We start from the raw sequence: 15,803 nt of genomic DNA, 5'->3' as shown, positions 1-15,803 counted from the left end.
TGTTTTCTTTCAATATCTGAAAAATACGGTTGTAATGAACACACATAAAGAATTATAAATCAGTTTTTGAATAAATATTTAGATAATGTCTATTCAAGAAAAGTATATAATATGTTGTTATAATTATTGATTTAAATGCAAACTTCACTCTCATAATAACAATTAATTAAAAGAAAGAGCCAGAGGCTGCAATATAAACAATTAGCAAAATATTCAATAATGAATTGTGAAATACTTGCAATTTCCAATGTGTCCAATTCAGTTTTTTTAATTGTCTTATCCACAGGTAATTTAATTATTCTGTTTTTAAAAATTACTTAAATCCAGAATTATATTTATGGAATTTTAACTGTTTATAAAACTTTGTGAAATAATAATAATAATTATTATCATTAGCCTAATGAATAAACAATTTTTATCAGATTAAAAACACTCATAAATAAAGCATTTTTCAATAGTTTAATCAAATAGTTTGAGAAGCCAGAATCAATAATAATAATATTTCTAAGAAATTTTTTAAAATTAAAATTCAAAACAGATTATAATGTTTCTGGCAATGAAAAACTAACTAAAATTTATTTTAAAATTAATTATTATGATCACTCAGTATATAATTTAAGTATCTCTATTCAAAGCTATCCAGAGAGATTTAGCAATACTTTTTGCCTGCGTAGTATGGGGAGGAAAGTAATGACAAACATTAAAACATCTGGATGAAATTTTTTATAGTTGCTCTCTAGGATCCTGTGGAAAATCGGCTATCATGAAACCTGGATACCCCAGCCAATTCCTTTGATGTCATTCCGTTCATACTTTGTAGTAATTTAAGTTTACCACATTATTACAGTATATAAATAAGCATTGCATATTGAAGCATATGTAAATAAAAATTTCATAGTAATTAGTTATAATTGTGTAACTAAGAGCAAACAGGATTTGTCTAACAACTGATTAAACTTTTTGTAAAATAAACTGTTGCTTATGTAATTTTAATATACAATTACCTCGTGTGCTTGTTCTGAAGGACTCAGTTCATCCCAAGTCAATCAGAAATTTTCATTCATTGACCTGGATATGTAGGAGTCTGTCTCAGTAAAAAAAATCTGATTAATAAACTTGTATAAATAATCTCAGTTTATTTTACTAAGTTATAATAAAGCATAACTTCTATTATACAGGGTGTCCTGCCGAGACCGCATAAACTGAACAGAGCAAGAATCCTTGCTCGGGATATATAAAACATGACTCAAGAACCATACCTCTACGACCCATCGTTTTCGAAAACTGAGAAAGAAAAAATGTGACATCACATCTGGTGCACGAAAAATAAACTTTATTGCAAACACGAGCATTGGTACTTTCATATGATATTATGCTTACATAGGAAGACGCTCAAAATGACCACCGAGCATATCGAGGTATGCATGCACATGCTATAGACTGTCTGACTGCACATGATCTTGCTTGCTTGCTCATCTTCATGCGGCATTCACTTTTGTGGCCAACACAATGCTGGATGGTGTACAGTCAGCCATTCTATGGCATGCATGGTGGTCATTTTGAGCATCTTCCTATGTAAGCATAATATCATATGAAAGTATCAATGTTCATGTTTCCAGTAGAGCTTATTTTCTGTGTATTGGATGTAACATCATACTTTTTCTTTTGCATTTTTTTGAAAACTATGGGTCGTAGACAATGGCAGACTGGATCTAAAATATTGATTGTCAGAAGACAAAAAGAGGCCTATATAAGGCTGCTATTTAATTTTTATAAGAAATAAATAAACTTTTCAAAAATATATAAGCAGAAAAAGATACAATTAAAATATTTGTGAAATAAATGTAAATATTCAGTAATTACACTGTACATATATTACAAATATTACTGGCAGTATACAGTAGATACAGAATGTAAATACAGATTGTTATAATTGAATTTTTTAATAATATTTTTTAAATTTTGAATAAACGATATATATTTTAAAATAGTTTGCTTGTACTGAACATTCTACATGTTAGCAAGTAGTTCAAAAGCATATTTCGTGCAATCCACCACTAAAGCCCTGGTCACACTATGCGATTTCCAGCCGCACAGGCGACCGCAACTGCAACAAGCGTGAGTCTTCTCGTGGTCACACATTGTTCGTTGACGTTGCAACTCGGAACACTTGACCCTATAATAAACCAATAAAATTACAGTAGCTTGTTTTTGTCTACTTTCGTGAGTTTACCAACATTTTACGTTTTACTTCAGAGTATTTACGGAATTTTAGTTACTTTTCTTATTAAAATAGCAAGCAGTTCCTTTTCTGGAATGAATAAAAGAAAAAAGGTGCTAATTTTGTTAGAGCTGGCGAGAATATACGAAGAGAAAAATAAGAAAAAACGTTCATGCTGGGTTAAAACTTGGCGAAATGAAAATCAACGGGCTAAACAATCGTGCTTTCACCAGCTGATGAATGAATTAAGGCTTTTGGATGCCGAAGGTTATAGGGAATATATCTGTATGAATATAATTATACTTATATATAATTTAAGCGAATCGTTTCGTAGTTTGGCATATCAATTTAGAGTGGCCCATAATTCGATATCAGTCATTATCCCAGAAGTTTTGGATGCTATTTATCAATCTTATAAAAGTGAATATTTGAGGGTAAGTGTTGTTTAGAGGAAAGCTTGAATGATTTAATTCATTTATAATCAATATATTTTTTCTTTTATACAAGCATTTATTTTATTCAATTGTATATTATTAAAAGTAATCAAACTTTTTAAAATAAATCTAACAATAACTTTTATAAATTCAGATTTGATTTATATCAAATATAGCATTTAAATGTACTGAAACTGAGTTAATACAAATGTTATAATCAAGATATGTTGACAAATATACAACACAAAGTATGACGCGGCACAAAGACGTTTTCTGATTGGATGTGTGTTTGCAACCGTCGCCAGTAGAACAAACTTTTTGTTTCTAGTTGTGGTTGCAGTCGCGCCAGTTTTCGAGGAGGATTACCAGTTAATGGGAACAGCCGACGCGGTTGCAGTCACCTGCATGGCTGGAAATCGCATAGTGTGACCAGGGCTTAAGAGCAATCATTTGAATTCAACTAACAATTCCTTTTCAATGGATAGCAACATTTGATTCCTTCCAATGCTTCATCTTCAAGACACTTCTCTGCAATAGCTTTAAAATTTGCTGAGTCCAAGCAGAATAATTCTTTATAAAGCTTTTCATGTTGTACAAAGCTTCAATCTAACGACTGGAAAATGTGATCCATTATTAGGTTAAACACATTTACTCAAAAATCAGCTAGAGAATCTGAGGAATTTTCTTCATTCATAAACTCATCTGCAATTTTTTCTTCCTTTGTCTCTGCAATGCTATTTTCAAAGAGTCAATTTCCAATGTTTGATTTTCATCTATGTTCAACTATAAAATCGTGTGATCAGATTTATTTACAAATTCTAACACCTTGCTGTGAACATTATGAAATGTTCTTGTCTGTTCCTTCAAATTTGTTAGCTGAATCTACTAAATTCTATGCAGTAAACATATCTAAACAACTTTTCTGTGAATAATTTGATGATGATCTGTAATTTCAAATATATACAAGTAAATGCTGTAAACATTGTTTCTAAGTTTAGAAGACTTTGAAGTAAAACATTTGCTTCTTGTTTTACTTTGTTTTGTTTTTGCATCAAATTTGTCTGAATCTTGTATAATTGATAAGAATATGAATAAATTTACAAAAGTACTGACAGCGGCATTATCAAAATGTTTAAATATAGTTGTTGCTGCATCGAATTTCCCAGACCATCTTATCTCACCAATTAGCTTTTCCAGCGACTTCTATTTAGATATTTTCCAGCAACTTCTATCCATACAGCCATTTCCTTGTACGATGTTTTTGTAAAAGTTACTAAATTTTGGAGCAAATTGAAAAACTACAGGCACACAACATTTTGTTTGTTTTAGTTATCACCAAATTCGAGACATGGGTTCATATATGAATATGTTGATTGGCCACATCAGTAATTTTATTTTGTAAACCATTATATTGGTCATCGTATCTTGCAGCTCCATCTGTACAGTCAGATAAACATTTTCTGAGATCAATTTTAAGATGCTGTAATGCACGGTTGGCAAACCTATGTCACGCATACCAAAAGTGGCGCGTAAGGAGAAATATTCTGGCACGTAACGTATCATGATTTCAATTTATCAATCTGTCTTGTTCAATCATTTTTTTGGTTTATCACCTGATCATTTTTTTTTCAATCAGCTTTTTTACATTTATTTAATTAAAGCATTATTTCTTTCAATTTTTTAAAATATCATTATTCAAAGTCTAAAACTTTGGCAGGTGTAAACATCTTTGAAGCTAAGTATGGCTTACAATATAGCATGTGAACTGTAAAAGTTCTCCATCCCTGCGTAATGTTTCAGTCAATAGATCAAAAAGTCCTGTACCAACAAGAACTTGTCACAACTGAAAGTAGTCACTTACAAATAACACTTTTAAGCACGTACCAAATAATAATGCAAAACTGATTGATGGTTAAATTATCTTTTCTTGAATCAACTTGAATAGAATAATATTTTGCTTAAGAAACTTAATGACTAACTTTTTCCTTGTATCATATTCTTTATAATTTGGATTAGCACAGTTAATAGTTATCAGGTATGTAATAAATCTACCACAGTCTTTACTTTCATCCTTTCTTTGTTGTTCTAATCATTTGATTCTTTGTGAAAACTTGTTTTGTACTTGAGTAATGTGAGCTGCCATAATATGGTAATATTAGGCCATCAACTACACTGTAGCCAAAAAATTGCCATGATTCAGAATCTCATTATCCAGAGAGTAGGTGGATTCATTTCTGTCACCTCAAAAAAGAAGTGTTTCTTTTCCTAACATCTTTATGATGTCTATAATCCTTTATATTTAAATTAAAGGGGTAGGGCTACAGTATATAAAAATATTAATGAAAACACTCATACAACACAGCTAGCATGAGGTGAAAAGCTGACAAATCACACTCAAACTGAGCCCATCTTGATTAAAAATATTTGTTGTCTTTGCAATGTATGCAACAGCTCGTTGACTACGGCTGCACGTCGCAATCCCAGGCTGGAACTTCCTATTAATCTTCGTTGAGCAGTTGCAATAGTAAAGATTCGAGCCTATATAATGTATTCGTCGGTCTAACATAACCTGAATCAGAATTATATTTTTAGAGTTATTTATTATATTTTTAAATGTATTGTGAGAGTTCGAATTCACCGGCGAAATAAAAATTTAAATTAGTCATTTTCTTGACATCAATAACCAAATTCCAAACCAAAAACTGACCCGTCTTAGGGGATTGACCGTACCTATCCCCTCCCCTCGAACTCGAAACTGAGTCACACTCGGAACTAAAAACAAAATTCGCTCATTGGCGAGAAAATTAGCGAGGAGACGAAATAAAAAGGAGGGGAGCGAGAACCAGGTCGTCGTTCGTAGCTCCGGCCTCTAGCCGGACTCGAAGCCTCTTCGCCGAATTTCTACGCCACTACGGATTTTGTATTGACTCTGTCATCCGACTCCAATACTTGTTGAGGTATGACGACCACTTATTTGTAAACTCTCTCTCAGGTTCGAACTTTTCTATGTTAGTATGTAAGATCTCTGTCAATGTTATTCAGTGTAACTGTTCTTTAGTGTTTTGTAATAAATTCTGTTTGTTGATTTAAAAAAAAAAAAAAAAAAAAAAAAAATTTGTGGGACTCACCGGGAGGTCGGACGGAGTCGGACCTCCTTTTCTCGGTTCACAGGTCGGTTATGACCTGCCCACTGTCGAGGATGGCTTGTCCAGTCTGGAACTAAGTACTTGTCAGGTCGAGTGGAGGAGGAAAGAGCGGGATTGTTGATAAGACAGAGGCGAGATTCGAATAAAGGACACCAGTTAAATCAACAAACAGAATTTATTACGAAACACTAAAGAACAGTTACACCGAATAACATTGACAGAGATCTTACGTACTAACATAGAAAAGTTCGAACCCGAGAGAGAGTTTACAAATAAGTGGTCGTCATACCTCAACAAGTATCGGAGTCGGATGACAGAGTCAATACAAAATCCGTAGTGGCGTAGAAATTCGGTGGAGAGGCTTCGTGTCCGGCTAGAGGCGGGAGCTACGAACGACGACCTGGTTCTCGCTCCCCTCCTTTTTATTTCGTCCTCTCGCCTCGCTAATTTTCTCGCCAATGAGCGAATTTTGTCTTTAGTTCCGAGTGTGACTCAGTTTCGAGTTAAGAGTTCAAGGGGAGGGGATAGATACGGTCAATCCCCTAAGATGGGTCAGTTTTTGGTTTGGAATTTGGTTATTGATGTCAAGAAAATGACTAATTTAAATTTTTATTTCGCCGGTGAATTCGAACTCTCACAGTATCCTCGAAAAATGATTTTATTAAAATAGTAATACAATGGAAATTTTAGTTGCATATAGTAATAATATTGGAATTATTATATTTTTAACATATTGTCTAATGTTTAAGGGGGGCCCATTTGCCATCGGGCAACCTGACACCCTGGCCAGTCCGCCACTAGTCGTAGAGGTATGGTTCTTGGGTCGTTTTTTTATATACTCCGAGCGAGGATTCTTGCTTTGTAGAGTTTATGCAGTCTTGACAGGACACCCTGTTGTTATCATCATATGTCCTTGTATAAAATCATTATATTATTTATTATTGTGTGTGATGAATAATGCTATGCATACAGAATGACAGTTCTTGAGCCACTTTTGACCTCTCTCCCTGTCGTGTACAACAAGGTACATAGTAGTTACATTTAAAGTTTTCCTATTCAGAGCACTCTGTAGCTGTAACCAATACACTATTTGACACCAAAATTTGTATACAAAGGATGCGGAAAAATGTTTTGCAAAATATTTAGTTCAAAAACTTCTGTTAGGAAACGCTTTATAGGGAAATACACAAAACAAAACGTGGTAAATAACCTTGGTGATACTTTAATTTGTTATTTTAAAATGAATAAAGCCAGTGAAAACAATGACTATCTTAATCCGTGGGATTTCTGGTTTTGGGGCTATTTAAAGAATGTGGTTTATAATGGAATTGTAGAGAGCAGCTGCGGTCAGCTGTTCAGGCAATGAACACACTGTTCATCGCCTGAACAGCAGACCACAGCTTCAAATTTTACACCTAAACAATGGGGCACACATTGAACAACATTCTTTACATCAGTAAGCATTCTCTGCAGAAGGTATCAGTTGTGAAATGAGTAAATGCGTTTTTGTTGTTTTATGTATTTTTCTGCAAAGCGCTTCCCAGAGGAAGTTTGGTTACAGCTACAGAGTGCTCTGAATAGGAAAACTTTAATTATAGCCACCCTCTACTTTTAACAAATTCTTTTCCCTTTAATTACGTGTACGATAGTTCATAGAACAAATAACTTTAAAAAAGTTCTACAAATATTTTTAAACTAATAGTTTATTCACGTGACTAGTAAGTAGGCTCTTAAGAAGTTCACATGCTACTAATACTATTAAAAAATGCCAACGTAGACGATGCATCAACCTCCTTTCCATCGTGTACGTACAATGTTATACTTTTCTTGACTCCTTCCCTTAAATTTCACACTTAATTAAAAGGTTCGGAGGTAAAAGATGGTAAGTGCCATATTGAAAATATAGAGAAAATGAAAAATTAGACGTCTTACAAAGTTTTTTGCTTTTACTTTAATCAGAATAGAATTTACGTTATAGTTAAAAAGTACATTTTTTAAATTTAAATACACACATCGCTGCTTAGCTGTTAGCATGCATTTTTAACGTACTAATGGAAATGACACTAACCATTTTTTACAACTGTACCTTTCAATTAATGTACGGCCACTTGCGTGCTAAAAATTTTTTTATATTTAAATCAAAATTAGCAAAATATTAGCAGTCTCTTAATATATTGATGTAATGATCATGTTTTACATCATCTCATTAATACCTATATGATCAGTTAACATTATACTTATGACGGCATTTAAGAAATCCTTCATAATCATTTCATAATTACAAAAATTGTAATTTTATTATTTATTTGACCATTCTTATTTAATACAAAGAGTTTTAAACATAAAAAATTTACGAATGTTTTTTCTGAAAGAAGTTATTATTTTAATTATAGCTATTTTGACATTTAAAATTAGAGAAATTGCTACAATATTATCCAGATTCAAATTTCAAAAAATGTGCCATGATAGATATACGTAAATATTTCATTAACGAACGTACGAAACTATTAAATTATCGATGAATAAAGCGCTGGGTGTAAATTGTTCCATATTCTCATCTGACTTCAAATGAACTTGATATGTTTTCTTCTGTAAAAGAAAGTATATCATTTAGAGAATACAAAAATACATAGAAATCTACAATAACCAACAAAAATTATTGTAAAAACATTTAACTGAATTACAGAACATTCAATATTAACGAATTCCTGAAGGTGGGTTCCATATAGTATAAATTACAACTCAGATACCGTATATATTACAGTATTTCATATTATAGTATAGTAAAGTATATAGGACTGGTATAAAAGTATACATATACATAACAATAAAACAATGATGATTTGTAATACAACACAAAACATAAATAGCAGATATATCTTGTGATTAAAAGCAAATTTTATTTTTGCAAACTGTGAAGATTAGCATCTGAATCTGAATCTAAATTAGACGAAAAGGATTCGTTCCCTCACTAAAAAATCTCGTTAATTTAATAAACTCATGTAAATAATCTGTTTATTTTACTATAATAAGGCATAACTTTTCTTATTTATCAACGTTATATCGTACGTTGGTATGTCCCTGTATAAAATCACCATTAGACATGTATATCTCCTCACTCTGAAAGAAAATTTTACAAGTTTATAAAATAGTATATTTTTTAAGCGTTAGCATCAATATAATAAATTACTAAAAGTGTAAAAATAACGATTTACTTGATGTAATCCATACTACACTGTTTAAATATACTTTCCAAGTTATTTCATCAGAATGAAATAGCCTTGAAATATAAACCAAAATATCTAAGAAAATACATTAAGGATAATAAAAGCTACATTTTCATCACAACTGCCATATCTGGATTTTTTCATGTTTTCAAGCTCTCATTAGCTTTGAGTTGGTTTATCTCCAATCTGTCTTTCAACAATATACAGGTTATTTAAGTAACATTTATTAATATAAGAGCTGCTAATAGCAACATCCTAAGTTTTGTATTTACAACAGCAAGATTGAATATTAAAAATAATTATATTTTTTGTTAGTCCCGCACACGGTTGCAGTAGATGCCGCTTATTGTAATCGTTTCGGGACTAGCTTGTATTAATAACAATAACCGAGTTATAACATACGGCGAAAGTAATTAGATTATAATTAGTAGGAATTCTAGTTTTGGTGAATCGGATAATTTAAAAACACAAAAACAATTAAAAGCGTTTAAAGATAAACTTAAAAGTTAATTATTAATTACAATAATAGAGATAATTACTTGAGTGCTAAAGTAGTTTTAAAGTTTTCTTTTGATTTATCTTCTGGAGTGTTATTTAAGATTTCCTTTTCGACACAACTTTATTTTCAGATGTCTCGGTGCCTATTTTTAAAACATCATCCTTTTAAAAACAATTCTCAATGATTTTCTCAGACACTTGATCCTACAACATTGCCAAAAAATGCAGTCAAGTAGGGAAATTCCTTTTAGTAATAGAAGTCATGTCGGTTCCTCTTTGACTATTATTTAGTTCTAAAATTCTTGCATACATTTCACTTCTGTTGTATGCAATGGCGGATTGATCTATTATGAAACTAACGAAGCTTAAACTTCGGGGTTCCTTAATGCCGAAGCAACTCTTTTTTAATGAGTGAATTTTCAACAAAATCAGTAGTTTTTTAAGTATCTTTTATTAAAATAAAATTGATTGATAATAAAATAACTTAAAATAAAAAGAATGGTGATAACACATGCAATAACTCAATACAGCAATTGAAAATCAAAATCTGAAATGTAGTGGTTCATTAAATTAAAAAAAATGGTGCTCTGCCGTAAAAGTTCCAAGTTCCCATTGAAGAAGATAACAGAGATTACCCAGATCTCGTTGCTGATGGGAAGGGGCTCACTGTATGGCTCATTTTCAAGGACTTCACGGTACCACTCTGTTCTCCACCATTTGGGACTCTAGATTTTTGCAAGAATAGCAGGGCCTTTTGTATCTTGTGGATATAGCCCTATTGTTGCTGGTTGCGAATGTAACAATTTAAGCTTCAGGATAAAAAAAATGTAGAACCGCCACTGTTAGTATGCCTTTAAATTAGATATAATTCCTTAATCGCATGTAGAATTGCAAAACTCAGCTTAGCTACTCTGAAATATCAAGCTAAGCGGAGGTCTTAGAGCTGCCAGCTGGACTGTAAATTTGGATGGGAGCTGAGAGCCGAACTGGATATGTTGCAGCAAAGCTCACTTTTGAAATTAAATTGCATCTGTAATAATAACAGATACACAGTATCGGGTACGTTTTCACTTATCTTTTATTAAAATGAGAACAATCAAATAAAAACTACTCGAGGGTTAAGCAATTGAACGAACTTATAGACAACTTTTCGATTAAGAGAATTATTAAAAGTAATAAAGGGTAATATTTTAAAATGATGATATAAATAACGACAATCGTTTCTAGTAAAACATGTGTAAGTACTTCCAAATACGGCCCACCAGTGGCCAAGAGGTTCCGTTCCCTATACACTGGGAGTTCGCGCCTGGCCAGGACGGGCTGGCCACGTGGAGTTTTCCGGATTTTCTCCACTTCTATAACACCCGAATAGGGGCCAGTTACCCTTAAAAAAACCTTCCGGAAGATATCCCCTCTAGGCAGATCGCCCAAGTGTTGCGTTGCCGTAGCTTAACAAAACAAACAAACAAACCTCCAATTACAAAAAATTCGGTGTATGGACTGGAGCGAATATGCGCTGCAGGACTACAGCTGAGAGCCGGGCTGACCTCAAAATTCCGAGCTGTAGCTCAGCTTAGCTCATTTGCAGGGTTGAATTAGCGATGTTGCATTCACAGGAAGGAATATTAATTTAACGTTTTTAATCACACATTGTTAAAACACAAATGCGTTGAACAACCGTTCATCAACAGAACACTTGTTTCAAGTTTATACGACATTTAACTGTCAGTTTTTAAAAACATCAGTTGTCATTCAGGCATTTGCATTTCAACGGTAATCCACCGTTCTTATTCACGCTTAAAGTCAATTAATGTCAATACAAAGAAATAAAATGCAATAACCTACTTTTTTGCAAAATATTTCTATATACCACTATTATCAATGACAAATTAACGAAAAAGATATATACACTCTAATAAGTATTGAAGCAAACATAATAGGAACAATAGATTATTTTAAAAAACACCAGGAAAATTACAATGTAAGAATTGCATTCGATAAATGTGACGTTAAATTAATTAAAGATCTTTACATCTCTCCGTATAGATTGTCTTTTATTATAAAAATTCATAATTAAGAATAACGGAAAGCGTGTCATCTAAAAACAGAGACATTTCATCTCTCCAAACTTAATACATCTTGGCAATGTATAATCACAGTCCTTGCAATTTTAAAATAGAACCATCATTCGTTAAATGAGTTGTTTTTCTCTATTTTCTCGTGTCATATGCAGCTGTCGAAATGTCATCCACCCGTCAGTTAACGACATATTTCTATATCTTAAATTTCCGATAAAATTCCGTGTCTAACAAATTAATATTACTGTATATTATATATTGTACAGTACATTCTGTGTTTTTTTAAAATATTATTCTGTAACGAATTCTACTGCTAAATTTTCAATAAAATTCTTTATTGGATAGTGAAATTGTGTCCACCAGCTCTGACGTGTAGTACTTCGATGGACTTAGTAACTTGGCTGCATACTTTAACCAGTACATTTTAGGAAATTCCACCAAATTTTCTCCGGAGGGGTACCCACTTTTACCCGTGTCGGCCACCTCCCCGACCCTCTACATATCGGGAAATTCTCTTATTCGTGTCTCTTGGCCCTCTATATCTTCCCCCTCAAGAAAAATGACGCTACGTCACTGTATATCGTAACAATTTAATGATATTTATATTAATATAGTCAGTGTAACGCGTATAGAATTATTTTCCTAAATTATACGTGACTCAATACTTAATAATAAATTATACTGAACAATTGAAAAATTTTAATAATTAATGCGTGTTTATAACCTATTATTTCCACTAATTTTTATATAAATTACTCGATGAAAATTAATATAATTACCTTATTTATGTTCCGTTTTCGATCTCTACATCTGTAAAAAGAAAAAAAAAAAAAAATAGCATCCATTATACTAAATGGTTGGACATAGAAGTGTAATGATGAATGAATAACATTATTATTTCAAGCATCTAACACTTCAGTTTTCGAATGAAAGAGTTCGTTTAACGCGATAAAAGTATTATTTGAAATAATATTGATTTATATAGAATCTAAATTTAGCACTGGCAGAAATGAGGTTAGTTAATATTTTTTGAAACGGCGCCATACACCCTCGCTTTATTTATATAGGAATGCCCACTTCTAAATTTAGTTTTTTTCTCTCTTTCTCTTCTAAATCCGATCGATGGCATTCCTGTTGCTTATCGATTATATTTTAGGAATTTATATAACGTCACACCAACGTGTAACATCTTACACGCGTAATCTTATTTCATTCGATTAACCGATCTCTTTCGTATCGAATCCCATAAATCTTGTAATTTTCATCTTTTAAATATTTAAATAATAATAATAAATTAACCGTTCATTTTTTTGTACTAAGTTATATTTAAAAAAATGCCAAAATATTTACAGAATGTTCGAAATCAGTTTTGGAACCATTTCAAATAGTATCTAGTTCTGTATGATGTGTTCTTTCTACCGTTTAGGATAAATTATTATCTCTTTTGTAATTGTAAAATTATATTTACAATAGCGATATCGTATTCGATATATTTTTTAGTAACGAAAAAACGTAAAAATTGTACAGTTTTCATGGTCATACTTAAAAATTTACAAGTGCTTTTATGTAAAACGCTCTTTTATACTAATCTACGGTAGTTGCGAAACGTATTAAGTTACCTAAATCCAACGACTTCCTGAGTATTACTTAAGAGAAGCATCCGCTCTGCGTGTAAATTATTCTAAGAAATTGCGATAAAACGAATAAAATAACCTTACTAAACGTAAATAACGAGTTTAAATCGTTAAATGTTTTTATTTTTAATTTTTTTAATATTACAATAAAATCCTACGAGTTTCTACATTAGAAACGGAGTAGAACATTGACACCGTTCTTTTCCTTCTCACCACACTATTCTGTAGAGATTTATTACTTAAAATTACAATAATGGATTCTGTGTAAAAGATAATAAGCTATTCAATTTATTTATATCTTAATTGTAACTGTATATTTTAATATTAGGAATACTAATATTAGCCGATACATATAAAAAAAAAACCCGACTGTAGAAATGAAAGGTATACTCACTCCCATATAAAGAACCCATAGTACCAATAGTAATACAATCAATACCACATAGTTGACAATTAAACTTTTCGCTTCCTTGTCCGCATCCATTTTACGTTTCGACTGAAACTAAAGCTCGTATCCAAAACTATTTACGTTTCTGACGCTTCTTACTCCTCCCTTTCGTAAAAATGGTTCGTTCATCTTTCATATTGTATTTACTTTTCAAATTAATCCTCATTTCCTTACTACATCTCGAATTTTTTAAAAATTACTTTATTTAATATTGCCTTTTTAAAAATTATTTTACATAATTTTAAAATATCGCTAACAATACTTGTATGGCATTAAACAATACAATAGGTGTATATTACACAATTATGTATATGCGGTATTTAATATAGGCAAAAACCAAGAGTTTATTTACCTCGATATAAAGTATCCAAAGAATCAAAAGAAGAACAATCAAAATAAAATAATTGACGAGCAAACTTTGAGTTTCCTTATCAATCATTTGACTGGTTCATCTGAAACTTCTTTCACGAATAATCTAACACTGTTTACATTCGATAGAACTATTTTTATATACTCGCAGTAGCCGATGTCCGACAACCAATAGAGGATGCCGTAGAGGATCCTTAATTAGATTGAGTTAAATCGTTGTATGAATATTTCTTAATTAATAGAGGATTAATTTCAAAAACTTAATCCTATAAATGCGCTAATTGAACGGTATTCATTTAATGAATGAATAGTTCTTTTTTTTTTCTTTAATTTTGTCGAGAAGTGTAATTATATATACAAAAGAATGATTTTTAATTATATTGTTAAATAAAATTACATAACTTTTCTATTATAGAAGATGTATTTTTCTGCTTGAGCAACTGGAACAGCTTTAACCTCATTCTTTAAAACTATAAAATGTGTCAAATAATTCATTTCTTTATTACAAAAAGGTTCTGTTTTTCGTTATTTAAATATTTAGTAAGGTGAGTTTTAATTATATTTTTTAAAATAAATTTATTTAATATTCTCAATATAATAATAATAATAATAATAATCTTAACCAGTTTATATATATAAATTAGCAATTATAACAAACGTATGTGTTTCTCGTGTTGTTTCGAGTGTTCATACATTTAAATAACGAAATCTAGTCTTTCAATAATTAATCAATAAGTAAAATAAAATGAAAAAGAAGATCAATGTAAGGAACATTATCGTGGGGAAAAGGAATACATCTTCCATGATCAATAAATAATACATAATAGAAGAGTATGCATTATTAATATACATGAATATCTCGAGTTACGTCGTTCTTGATTATACGTCGTTAGTCAAAAAAGTATATGGAAAAATAAAAATCAAGTTTAAGTAATTTTATTCGACTTTGCATCCACAAATATTGAAGTCGTAATATCACTAGAAAAGCGTTAAAAGCACATTAAAATATGTACGTTTACAGTAAATGTTAATATAATCATCATAAATCCTAGAGAACGAAACACGAAAACATCTGTGTTTCTGTGTTCTCGCGGTCTTTAAGTGCTCGTTATTGGCGTTTTCCATTGTAAGTTACGACGTAAGTCGAACCTACAGTGGAAAACGCCAATAATGTGTGGTAATACTTATGTGGTTACGTAACTACACAAGTAAATTCGACTTACGTCACCTCTCCTGGAACCAATTACCGACGTAAGGCGAGGTATACCGGTAATAGGATAATAGGAATCACATCTACTTCACTACAGGTATTAGATTTTAAAATATACTGAAATTGCGAAGTTCAGATTTTTTTTTTTAACTTTAATTACTTAAGCTATATCCGCGGCGGGTTGTGTGTGTTCTTAAAGCAGAGATTAAATTGTCTCCGCTTTAACGACACACAAAATTCGCCGCAGATACATATTAAAATTTTTCAATAGATTATTCATCGATTGAAATTCATCAATCAGTCTCTTCCTATATCGATGGAAAAACCAGATTTAATCGTACCGTAAAACTTAGTTGGCAAGAGTTCGTACAAAAATACAGTGTATCCGAATGGAGAAAAACATATTCGGATTTTTAATCATGGAATAATAATACCACCATTAGGATATCCAGCTATATTTGAATACCGTATTAAAAATAAAGCCCACGATTACCGAGAAATGTTTAATTATAAAGGAATGCCGACTCCTATAATTATT

At 31.5% G+C, this 15,803-nt stretch overlaps 1 long non-coding RNA gene across 1 annotated transcript; it reads right to left on the bottom strand.

The window, feature by feature from the left end:
* Positions 1 to 8,115: 8,115 nt before the first annotated feature.
* LOC136968313 (uncharacterized) lies at positions 8,116 to 14,191 on the bottom strand. The gene is made up of 4 exons (XR_010879637.1): positions 14,039 to 14,191; positions 13,633 to 13,865; positions 12,384 to 12,414; positions 8,116 to 8,390 (listed from the first exon to the last, which is right to left on the bottom strand). It is a non-coding gene; the product is annotated as an uncharacterized lncRNA (long non-coding RNA).
* Positions 14,192 to 15,803: the final 1,612 nt, after the last annotated feature.

The sequence above is a fragment of the Centruroides vittatus genome, unplaced genomic scaffold (genome assembly GCF_030686945.1).
Source record: "Centruroides vittatus isolate TY-2023 unplaced genomic scaffold, ASM3068694v2 contig_1427, whole genome shotgun sequence".
Classification (NCBI taxonomy): Eukaryota; Metazoa; Arthropoda; class Arachnida; order Scorpiones; family Buthidae; genus Centruroides; species Centruroides vittatus.
This window is presented reverse-complemented; position numbering and strand designations above follow the sequence as displayed.